General features: G+C 37.7%; 1 protein-coding gene across 8 annotated transcripts in view; it reads right to left on the bottom strand.

Moving 5' to 3' along the window:
• Window positions 1-12,838, bottom strand: part of MBP (myelin basic protein) — a 108,894-nt gene that overhangs the window by 90,443 nt on the left and 5,613 nt on the right. The window contains exon 1 of one of the 8 annotated variants that reach the window (XM_050971830.1): window positions 2,252-2,412. The exons of 6 other annotated variants lie outside the window; for them this stretch is intronic. The gene's annotated coding sequence lies outside the window, so the exon portion shown is untranslated. Of the gene's footprint in view, window positions 1-48; window positions 74-2,251; window positions 2,413-12,838 lie in introns of those variants that run through there. One more of the 8 variants, XM_050971832.1, reaches the window with a different exon arrangement.

Below are 12,838 nucleotides of genomic sequence, written 5' to 3'. Positions count from 1 at the left end.
TTTTTAAAATGCCAAGAGAATAAAACCAAGATATATTTGATAACTCACTTTTTTTTCCCGTTCTCTGCTTAGCAAAACCAGCCCTCTCCAAACGTTGAGCGGTTTATTCTCCCTTTCAAAGTGAGGTGGGTTACCTAAGCTTCCCAGAGAACACAGGCACTTTGATGATGAGTATTTCATTAACACTTTGTAGAGACTGACAACAACATGCACACCCGCAGTTCTAAACACACATGAATTAAAGGCACTGTATGCCTGCTCTTCTCATATTCAACAGACTGACAGATGGGACAAGGAGATGATTCACCCCCTTCAGACAGCATTAACTGGGCTGTGAGATAACACTGAATCACTAGATCCTTCTCAATTAAGAGGAAAAAAAAAATCTCTCTCTCCCTGATCTTTCTCTCTCTGTCTTCTGACTTCATATATGTTATCTATACTGCAAACATACCAACCAACAGGATGGATTTCCTGCAGATTCTCCTCTGTAACATTTGGCACAAATACTGATATTGCGAAAGGGTCTGACTTTCACCATACTCCAAGTTGACTCCCTTTGGCCCAATCTACTTCTCTACAGTCATATCCCTCCCTTCCTCTCCATAAACACACTGCCAAAGAAGCACAAACCCATTGTTTCTTCTCTTACACAGAAAAAATGCATCCTTAACTCCACGCTTGTATTTCTCTCTTCTTGTGCTTTGGGTTTCTCACTTCTTTTTGCCTTCTTTTGCCTGGCTGTATTGTATGAGCGTTCACACATGAAATCATGATCCTAAAGTGTTTTTTAAAATAATTTGATGAAGACTCAGTCCTTATTTTAATTTGTAAGCATGCTGAAGACATGCCAGAACGTTCAAAATTCATGTGGCAGCCTCCTAAAAGGTCACCATTATCCAGAGTCCATTAACACAAACAAGACAGTTCTCCAGTCAGAAATGGTTTGCTATGCAAGCTGCAAGTGAAAATTAATGAAGCTTAAGTAAAAATTTAGATGCTCTTCTTCTCTGAAATCAGTAAATAAATTTAAGAACAAAGTAACTCAGAAAGCTGTAGAGAAGCAATTTTTCTGCATTCATAAATGATTATCTGGAAAGACAGATACTCTGACCCCAGTTAGGGATTTTCTCTGGTGATGACACACTGATTTACTTTCTTTCTCAGAAGAGAAAGCAGTTTTTTTTTTTTTTTTTGCAAAGGATAATTGCATAACTGAGAAATAAATAATCAATTTATCTTCTTTTCAAATGGAATTTTAAACCAGATGTTTTGGCTTTAATTGTTTAGGTCATAGGCTCAGCAGGTTACAGTCACTAAGCTGTGAGTTGTTGCACTTGGAATTTTAAATAATTAATGAGTAACAGCAGCTGAAATCTGCACGAGGAACATCAGCCTGACATAATTATTGTACTTGTGTGCTTCTTTAAATATGCCTTCAAGAACTCACGGCTCGTACTTGAATATTGTCTCATTTTATGTAACTCATAAATGTCATGTGCTAATGTTGTTTTCCCAATCTTTATCAGAGGTACATTTAAAGCCAATATAGAAACACTCCTTACTGAATAACTACTGAAGAGAACAATGACAGACCCAGGGGAAAATTTCCATTTCAACATGAGAATGTTCTAAATGTATACAAGACCATTATCTCCCCTTCTTTCATTAAAAATAAAACCAGATTGTTTATTCCGCATTAAAAGGAAGACAAAAGCACGTGACAGGCTAAACACTCATTTTTTCAGCATGGTTTTCAAATGCAGTTCACTATTTATCAGTGTACAAAAGAAAAAGATGACAAAATCTGGCAACATATCAAAATAATGAAGTGAGAAAATAAGTGTTTCAATAAGGAGACTAGCAGTGCATTCACTTTCAATCATGATTACCAAAATATATCTCAAATCCACTATATGATTAAAAGTAAGCTTGTACATAATATTTGCAGCACCCATCACAAGAATATCTTGTTCTTGAACAAGTTGCACTTGTAAACTATTCTATTGTTTACTAAATATTTTTTAAAAGAGAAAATGTTGCAAATGCCATCATCTGTGACAGAGTCCAAAGCCTTCAGCCAAGAGGGGTTTTCCAGACAGTTCGCAGAGATAGCGAGGAAGTTCCTTCCCTAAAGTCTTGCAACATAAGTAGACAAAACACATGACCAGAAGGTAAACCTTTCTCCTATATTACAGATATAGAGCAAAGGCAGAGATAAGTTAAGGAAAATACACTAAAAAATACTTACAGCCCACTTGAGAAGCTTTGGCAGACATTAGAAAATTAAATCCAGAGCTGTAATTCTGAAAACCCATTCTCTACTCATAATGCCAGGGTTTGTACTCACAACACACACCTCCTTTCTTATTTTACAAGTGCTCCACGGCTTTCAAGTTCTGCTATCAGTCATACAAAATAACACTCCAGCTGCGATGACACAGCCAAGCAGCTTCACATGATTTTACACCAGAACCCCATCAATGAGGTTATTTCTCTGACATCCTAGGGCTTCATTCAGCCAACTTTGTCTCAAACACAGAAAATGTGAACTGTCAAACTTAAGATTATCACAAGACAGAGTGGAAACCGCTGCAACAACCCACTCCCTGGTTTGTTGTTTTTTTTTCTATAGCAGAAGGTCACCTATACCATGAGATAATAAACTTGTGATTAGCACACTCACACAGGATGTGGGGAACCAGGGATCGTCTTAGACGACACTGAAGGGAAAGATCAGTCTGGCTTGATCACAGGATAACTGTGAGTCACCAGTGTGATCTGGCAAGGGGAAAATAGATTAAAAAAGACAGACAAACAGACCTACATTGTGTCATGAGGGAATATTTCCAGCTAAAACAGGGAAGAATTAAAGTCATCACACAAGCCACCAGCATAACACCAGCTGAATACAGGGTACAGTTCTGGTCAGCCGTATCTAACAACATGAATCTTTTACTAGAACAGATGTGAAGATGAGGGCAGCAATAGGAACCTATTAGACAGAGATAAGGCTAAAAGCTCATAACATGTCAAGCCTAAGTAAAGCAAAGCTAAATGAGTGTTGGAGGAAAAGAAAATAGACACTGCCCACATGTAAGTCTAAACTGAAAGTCAGAATATTTCTAAGCATCAGGAGAGCAGGGCTCTGGGAGAACCAGAGGAGAGTAGAACACCTAGCTGTGTTGAAAACAGAAAGCAAGAGTCTGACCACTGTATTTCAGGGACTGCATGAATGGTGAGGTTCTTACCATGGCAGGACAGCCCCAGATGACAGAGGGCACTCCTCTGGCCTGGGAATATTTCAATCTATATTTCTGAACAGTGTACCTGGAGCACTGGGGTGGGAAGCAGGGGGAGCAGGGGGCAGAGGGGGCCTACCTTTTGCTAAATCTATTCACACAGTGACAACTGACTGTAAAAAAGGATAAAATAATCAAAGCCACAAACAAAACAAAATCACAAAACCAGCACTACTCTGGAAAGGGGGAACAGAAATGAAATAGGATAGCTTTTAGCCAGCTGGATTCCACTTGCATGTAGGATACTAGACAAACAGACTTTATTCCCCACTCTGAGCTCATCACTTTATCCTGTAAGGGATCAGTGTAATATGGGAGAGCTGTAACTCTCTCTGCACCAAGACATGCATTTACTGAGGAAAGAGAACATGACTTCTGCTCAACTGCCTCTACCTTGGCAGCCTGCTCCTTGCAGCAGGAAACACAGGTCTGAACCCTTGGGGAAAGAGCTGGAGCTGATCTCCATCCCAACCACAGCACAGCAGGATCTTGGCTAACCAGCTTTTCTGCAAGTTTCTGAGCAGTGGCCCTCAGGAAACATTTGTGAGACACACAAAGTCCACCTCTGCCCTCCGCAGCTCTGGGAACCGAAACAGCAATGAAACACTCTTTGTTTGGATGGATTCTGACTTTCAGGAGCCTTTGCTCATTGGCTACATTGGTAATATTCTGAGACATCTAAGCACTAGATAGACGAGGGGTTTCATACAAGGCTCATCAAGTCTCTTCCACCCCTATTTCCCAAACCATTTACAAACCAACTGCTCTTTTCATAACATTCCTCTAAGACTATATTCCAAAAGAGTCCTTAAAATCCCCTTCTCAAAAACTCTGCAGTAAACACTCCTCCATGGAAATGCAATAATGAGCAATATATCCACAGTCTGTGACTGAAACTTTATAGCACATATGCACAGAATAAACTATGTAACTAACTCTTCCAGCAATTTGTTTGTGCATCTGGTCATTGACTCAATCCATAAAAGTGCTTCTCATTCCATACCTTAAGAGAGTTAAAACCTTTCAGAAAAGAGATACTTAGCTGCTCGTTTGGCCAAATTCTTTATTTCTTACCTCAAACAATATCTCCACCCAACCTACCACCATGCAGCTCTTAACTCACAGCCCCTTCAAAGAGCAACTACTCATGGCATAAATACAGTCATTAATACAAGTTACTAGACCTGAATCAAAACCTGTCATTTAACATTCACATGAGTTAGCTACAAGTGAAAGCAATGGGTCTTTTTATTAACATAGCATCATACTTAAACCAGCTTTTATTGAATTGCAAGCAAGTTATACCAATAGGATTCAGCTGATTTATAATACATATTTAAGTGGAAATTCAGCTACTTAAATTAACAGTTATGATAAGTTTGATTTGTTAAGGCTAGAGTTTTCACTCCCAAATGAATAATCCCTTCTTTATTTCAACACTGCTCCACTGTGGTCCCTAATATTTAATCTGGGGCATTTTAAGACCTTAAAATAATTCTGAATGACCAAACCTGCCTTTACTAAGCTAATGCTACTGTCTTCATCACTACCTTCTTTTGGTTCATCCAGTAACACCACTCTATTACTGCTTATAGGGAAGTATCTATTAGTAAATCCATTCTCAGTTTGGTATTTGAACATCTGCCAAAATTAATGCCAATTTCCAAAACAAAAATACAACAATAGTAGGAAAAAAAAAAAAACACCAAAAAACCCAACTGTATTCCCCATTCACTATCTTGAAGCACACAATATTCACTCAGAAAAAAAAACACAGCTCCACCCCCAAAACCACAGGCTTCACAGTATCTAGCAAGGATGTTTAAAAACATAAGTTAAAAGCACTCCAGACTCTGTATGTTTGAAGCTAAGCAAAGTGGAAAGCAATTATCACCAGAACCGTTTTGGGTTTTTTTTTTTAACATAGCTGCATGTAAACATTTCATCAGTTTGGATAAATCAGAATGCACTTTCTTCACTCTTATATTCAATTAGTCATGCACAGAAGTTTCCCTTTTTCTGCAAACTACATAATATAAAAGCCAGTCCTAAAGCACTTAAAATGTCACCAGATATTGGTGATCTGCTAAAACGGAGGAGGACTGCAGATCATACCACAAATGCTCTCTCAAATGGGGAAAAGGTGTGAGCAGACAATAACAGAATCAGATGCACAGTGATGCCAGGTCCAATGGCACTGGAACATGCAGAAGTTGATGAACAAGAGCTACCACAACATTGCAGAAACAAAGGCACCTCATAATTTTGGTACCAGTTACTATTTTTCTCTGTTCGTGTCACAACACTCGGACAATACAATTATATTGCCCATCACTTGCTTCTCATCTACCCATTGAAAACTGTCCATACCCAAACATAATCCAGAATATATAATTTTTTTCACAGAAGAGTTTTTTTCATGCTTCACCTCTACAACCTGCCTGATCCTCTATTGTAAATAGAGAATTTTCAAGTAGATCTTCTCTCTTGGCCAGAAACTCGCCACTACTCCACATTCTCTTCAGTCTAAACTATAATTTCTTGCCTCCCAACAAAATACAAATAACTTCAAACATTTCTGAATTGCAGCAATCTTTAAATTGAGAAAGCTTAAAATGCTTAAGAAGTTATATGACAGACAACTTATTTAACTGACACTACAGGAGTTTTTATACAAACAAAATAAGTTGGAACTGAGTCAACCTACTCTGAGTCAACGCCTCCCTCAATCAATTTTAAAAAAAAAATTCACAAAATGACTCAATACCATGAAAGGACATATACAGAATAACTTTTTCATCTATTATCTATTTAAAATCAGTGTGGCAACAAACCTTAATGTATTCAAATCTTGCTTTCATTTGATCCTACTTATTTAGGTGGTCTTTTCTTAGACAAGAAAGCCCATTGAAGACTGTTTTATTTGTTTGTATCAGGAAGACACTGCAAAACCAGTTTTTATGCTTGTGTGTGCCAGTATTATTGCTGTAATGCATGAATGATTATGAAATTACTTAACTGCCTTCTTTCCAAAGCCCTGGTTATGCCTCTCAGGTTAAAGTACAGAGCTAGCTGATTGTGAAATACATTTAATCATTTGTCCATTTCCAAATCTAATATTCTACAAATACTGTATTTGCATGTTAATCTTTTATTTACAAAAATAAAATATTTACTAAACTGAACACAAGCAAAATGTGATTTTACACTTCACAAGTAAAACATAAAACCAGTTCTTCAAATATCAGAGAGATGGGCTTTATACTTAAAAGTAAGAACTTAGATATCTAAAATTTACTACAGAGGTACCATTTACTATTTATCATTTAGCATTTGACTTTTTCCCCTACACTAATTTTTCAGTCTCTGTTTAGAAAATGCCAGTGTGATTTTGGAATATACATAAGATTGAGTTAAAACACTGACAATGATTTGCCAACTATTATGATCTTTTTCCTACAGCATTTAAGTCTTACTGCAATTAAACATTAATTAATTAACATTAATTAATTAACAATTATTATTGTTAAATAATTAAAATTAATTAACATTAATTAAACATTAATGCTTCCAATTAAACTATTGGAAGCATTAAAATAATGAACTAATTACACCTGCCATTCAAAACATTTTGTGAATACTGTATTTCTGATTGATTCACTGCCGATGAGATGGTTTCTAGAACATTTCTAAATTGTAGAACTTAAGTCTTAAAATCAGTTCACCTACTGCTCCTTTAGAAAGGTTGTATTAAATATATTTGTCACCTTACTCTGAAGGGTCTTTTCAGGTCTTAAAAAAAAATGCAGCTAATAAAAATGGATATCTAAATGTATAGTTCTATACAGAACAAAAGTAAGGACAACTATCATCATGGGACAAAATTATTTTGGTACCTGATGAACTATGCAGAGTAATAACTGCTCAATCAGTAACAGAAGTTGGAAAATTAAGCATCTGAACCAATAAGGCAAGTGGTGCTAATGATAAGATCTGAGAAACATTGAATTCCCCAATAAGTCATTGTGAACTCACTATTCAGCATCATACAATCAGGTTAAAGTTCTTTGCTCTTTACTATGTACAAATTAAGCAGGTCTCAGTTTGACTGTGGATCTTACTGCATTTGACAGGTGCTGGTGCTTTCTAAAGACCACCTAAAATTATCAGTAATAAAGGAATATCAAAATAGTGATTACCAGAAAAAAAGCCACGACATAATTAGAGAAGTTGTAAAAGCAGATTAACAGTGGCAACAAAACAAAACAAAACAAAACAAAACAAAAAAAAAAAAAGGCAAACAGCTACCAAAAAAAGGAAGCTTTAAATGCAGGCAACTACAGATTTTTCACACATCCTGACACAGTAAAAGTATTGCACATGCAATACTTTTACTGTCAAGCTAATGGCAAGATAATGGAACTAAATCAATACAAAAGAAAACCCAGGGCAAAGCCCACTGGCTTTAAGCAGATCACCAATATAATCATTAACATGCATTAGATCAAGCTAAAATAATTATTAAACTTACTGTCACTTTTGCTGTCACCTTCTTATCTGGTAAATTCCTCACACACACACACACACAGACAGGGAGCAAGAATCACTCTAAAAGTGACATCCTGTTCCTAACAAACTTGTTCCCCCAGGTCACATGAAGTCCCAGCTTATTCATCACCACATTCCCAAAGGTGCAGGTGCTCCATCCTGTGACCTGCATGCACTCACCACCTACAGATGGACAGCGACTGGGTATCCAGGAAAGAAGAGCAGGACAGGGAATATGCACAGGTTACCAGTTACCAAGTCTCAGGGACCACTAGGAAAGAAAACATCACAGTCCAAGCCTACTTTCATTGTTTGTTCATCTACTTCCACAGTATGTTCTGACATATGCCTGCCTGCACGTCATTTCTGGGCATATTAAGGAGAAGATAGTCATTGGGAATCACCAGGATGGATTTACAGAGGTTAAATCATGCCTGACCTATATGATTGCCTTCTGTCATAAAATGACAGGATTTGTGGATGAGACATCACTGGTATCCCCCACCTTGATTTCAGGAATACTCAGTCTCTCCTGCAGCACCATTGCATCTAACCTGATCCAAGTTACAGCATGGATGGGTAAATTACCAGCTATTAAAAAAGCCCAAACATCTCCATCACTAGGCTCAAACAGCAGCTCTTGATGGTTCCCAATCTGCCCATGGTTACAAAGTGAATAGATCAGGGACCCAATCCTGTTTATTTTCTTTTACAGTGACCTGGCAGAGCACCCAGTAAGTCCACAAACACTACTGTAGAAGACACACTGCAGGGCAGGGTTGCCATTCAGAATAACTTAGATATGCCCAAAAAAATATCATGAGAGCATAGCCTGAAGACCAACTTAGTGGGGAGCAGCTCCCCTGAAAAAACAAACTGGAGGTCCTGGCAAGCCATGCATCAGCCCTCCACCTGGCAGCAAGGAGAGCTAAACAGGCTTTGGAAATGGAAGAACAGCCAGTGGACTGAGGGAAGCAATTGTCCTACTTTGTGCATAATCCACTTCTCTGGTGTCTGCACCACCAGATCTGCTTTTGGATCCACATTATGAAATGTCAGCAGGAGCAAGTTCAGTGGAAGGCCACAAAGACAGCTGTCAGCTGGAACACACACCCTGCGAGGAGAGGCTGAAAACATTGGCATTGTTCAGCCCAGAGAAAGCTCTGGAGCACACAGTATCAAATTTTCAATACCGAAAATAAATTATAAAAATGATGAGGCTAGGCCAAGGTGCATGGGGGCAGAACAACACCAGCTATGATCTGGGAAGTTATAAATATGTATTAGGTAAAGGGCAAAGAAACACAGTCCCTAATGGTAAAATATAAACTGCAGTTAAGAATTCTGAATAGCTGCTACTAATAGTTGCTTTACCACACAACTCCATTAGGACAAGGAGCGTACTTTTGTAGTTGCTGTATGCTGTCTGTGGCCTTGCTAAGGACTAATGGACAAAATATTACTCACAGGGATGAAACTTGCAAGCCATTTATAATTAAAGGCCAATTATGTTGCAAAGTAGTTTTCATTACTTCCTTCTCACTCTTTCCAGGGGCATAAAAAATTATTACTCGTGGCTATAATTTCAGCTTTCAGTTGGAACCAAACATCTTCCTATGGTGCTTTCATTAATAAAGAAGGTTGTGGCATTCAGGAGTTAGAATTAAGAGGGGGGGGGGAATAAAACAACCAACCAAAAAAACCCCAAACCCAATAACCAAACCACATACAAAGTATTTTACCACTGGAGGAGGAGAAGAATGGAATATTTCACAACCCACCCTACACGCTGGCCAAAGTTTAAGATTAGCTTTTCAACACCAACAGCCCTGCATTCAGTTGAAAAGCACCTACTAAAATTTCCATTAAAGCAACAATTTTTCTATGTGAGCCTATGATGGGTTATTTCCCATTTGACAAGAGTATCTTTCTGAAGAACAAAACCAAAGCCAAATTACTGCCTGTCTTCCAGGTGAACAGCACTGAGTCAGACTATGCTGAAACTGCAAAAGCTGTGCAGAAACTTATGTGCATCTCTTTTCCAGGAACAAGTCAGGGCAAAGTAATAGTACAGATAAAAGATAACACAAAATACAAGTCAGGGAGTTTCTATTTGTAGAAGCTCCACACTTCAGTGAGAGGTCCCTCAGTAACTTCCAACATTTGAGGAAAGAATCTAATAGTAAAAGACTCAACAAGAGCCAAAGCAGAAAATAATTGCAATTGCTCTCCTTTAAGTCAGTCCCAATTATTTGAGCATGTAAATTAAGCTAAAAACAGCGGTGAAATAAATCCATCTTCTTTCTACTTTCAGAAAAATAAAAGGAGACTTAACACCAAGGCTGACTTAAGGAATGTGGAAAGGTTCTACTCATATCACCAATTTTGTTAATATATGAAGCACAACAGGCAACCACTTTCAAAACAGTTTGCCACTGTTCCTCAGACAGCCTTCTAGGCACTGGTTTTTTCTTTCTAGCTAACCAATGTAGAGATGAAAATGCCTGGAATGAAACTGCTGACTATTTTTCAGTGACCATTTCACTGAAGAGACAAATTAAAATGGGATCACTGTGTAACTTGGTAGCGGATTTTAGTAATTCAGGGGATTATGAGTTAAACTCCAATTTTAGCTCTCTAGAATGGTGTGAGCTATCAAAACATATCAAATGCAACACAGTAGGGGTCTGAAGTTCCCTATTACAATGATTATATCATTCTTTATGGATAGACTCCAAGGCACACACCAATCCCCAAGGTTATGTTCTGTATTGTTTCATCAGTATTTTATCCTATACCACAGAACTACTGGAAACACAGGCCAGTTATTTGCCTTCATTTGGTTACAGACTTTGCTGTCATAATTTTCAGTTTAACAGGTCCTTTCTGGACACAAACTTGTACAGCCATCCTCCACAAAAAATACACCCCAGCATATGCACAAATCTGCCATAATTTCTTCTGTACTTTCTTAATGCTCTAAGGGACAAGTACAGTATTTTATTTTAATTACTGTAAGTTCTGTCAGATAATATTTCAACACTACTTTTCGTCCAGAGAACTAAAAAGATCTGACAATAGAGTTTAACTAAGGACTCGTGTTTTTGGAATTAGAAGAGAAGAGCAATGCTGACATCCAGGAAACAACAGTGCTGGAAAAGATTTATTGAAAAGCATTACAATACATTAGAAAACATCACAAAGCAATGTTTTGCTATTAACCATGAGGTATTGTGGATGATATAGAACTGCCACCCCCAGAAGCAGATGAGTCTTTTCCAAGATGAACTGAAAGTCCAGGTAATTGAGGAATTTGTCCCAAACTGCAGGAATGCTTCCTGGGAGTCAGTAGGAAGCCAACAGAAGTTCTATTATTACACATATTATCACATATATTTGTCAGGAGAAAATGGCAACAAGCTAGGGGATATGCTGATGAGACACAGGTGTAGGTACAGATTTGAAGGGCAGAGGACAGTAACAGCTGTCACTGGGATCTGCAGAATTGCTGCATTAAAAAAAAATAAATATTCTAGGCTTTATCTTCAAGGCACTAAGCCAGCCTGAGGAATGAGAGATTTGGTGAGGAAGAAGATCTGAGGAGACAGCAAAGAGCGCTTCTACCACTCAATCCATCCAACCACCCTGAAGCCACCCTACCTCACTTCAGTTTATTAATCTGAAATATATCAAGGAAATCTAGGAAAGCCAAAGATAAAAATTGCAGGCTACATTGGAAACTCTGATTTTACTATGGCAGTTTTAACACCTGAAGTCCAAAGATGAACAAACCTCATGACTGGCCTTTTACCACCAAACCACACTTCAGCAAGATCATGCCCAGAACAGATGAAGCAGCTGTACATTGTCCCCTAGAAGGCCACTGAATAACCAGAATACAACTGCCTTCTAATCTGGAAAGTATCACAGCCCTATTTATAACTGAAAAGAAACAAAACCCAAAAAACTGGCAGGGCACTGACAACACAACAGCTGTATTTCAGGACTTTTCCAATCTTCAGAGAAAAAATACATGCCCATTGAGATGACAGGCTGTCATTGCACTACAAGAGTCCTTGATCTAACTTCATCCACATAAAACCATTATTTTTCATGGTCTGTCATGTATTCACAAGAAAAATCAGAAAAACTGGTTCAAAAAGGCAGCCAGAATGGCTTTCTATGTGTCTGGTAGTACTGATCTCTCACACTGAAATGCCTCTTTTATAAGTATCTGAATTCCAAGGATATCTATGAATTGCCCAGCTGCATCATTTTACCTGAATTTTGTGACTTCCAAGTAAGAAGAAAAGAACAAACAGATTTTCACTTGAGATCCTGCAACTGCAACTCTTTAGCAGAAGCCAAAGATAATGCACCAGTTAAACATATTAAAAAAACACCCTACATGCCTGAATTATTTCAGAAATACAACTTGGTTTGTATTTGATTTTGCTTTCCCTCTCACTTTCACAAGAGTCAGACACTAGATCCCCAGAGTTATTAACTTCACCAACCTGGAAATACCTGAATTCAAATGTTTGCAAATGTTTAAGCTTTCTTAAGGTTTTAAAAAATAAATATTAAGAATTTCAATTACACACACTAAGAAATTTTACAAGTGTTGAAACAAAATCCAAAAAAAGTCAGAATTAAAAACCCTCTTTCCTTCCAACATGCAAAAAAAACCTAGTGCAGCCGATATATTGATCAAAAATTGCTCAAATTTTAAGAAAAATTAATATAAAAGCTGCTATTTTACCTTCAGTCATTATACGTTTATTAAAGGAAAAAAAAAAAAGCTCTGACTTGGTCAGTCTTTTCAGATTTATTAATTTCATTGTTTCTCCCCTTTGAAAGGGCTTCCACATGCTCCAGGGGGGGGAAAAAAAAATTAGAAAACTAACTTCCTCACTGAGTTATTTCAAAATCACTTCAGGACAGAAGCAAAAAAACCCCAAAAAACTGTCTAAAACTGTCTGAAAATT

Source organism: Serinus canaria, chromosome 2, assembly GCF_022539315.1.
Source record: "Serinus canaria isolate serCan28SL12 chromosome 2, serCan2020, whole genome shotgun sequence".
Lineage (NCBI taxonomy): Eukaryota > Metazoa > Chordata > Aves > Passeriformes > Fringillidae > Serinus > Serinus canaria.
The sequence above is the reverse complement of the archived record's forward strand: the minus strand, read 5'-3'. Positions and strand labels throughout refer to the sequence as shown.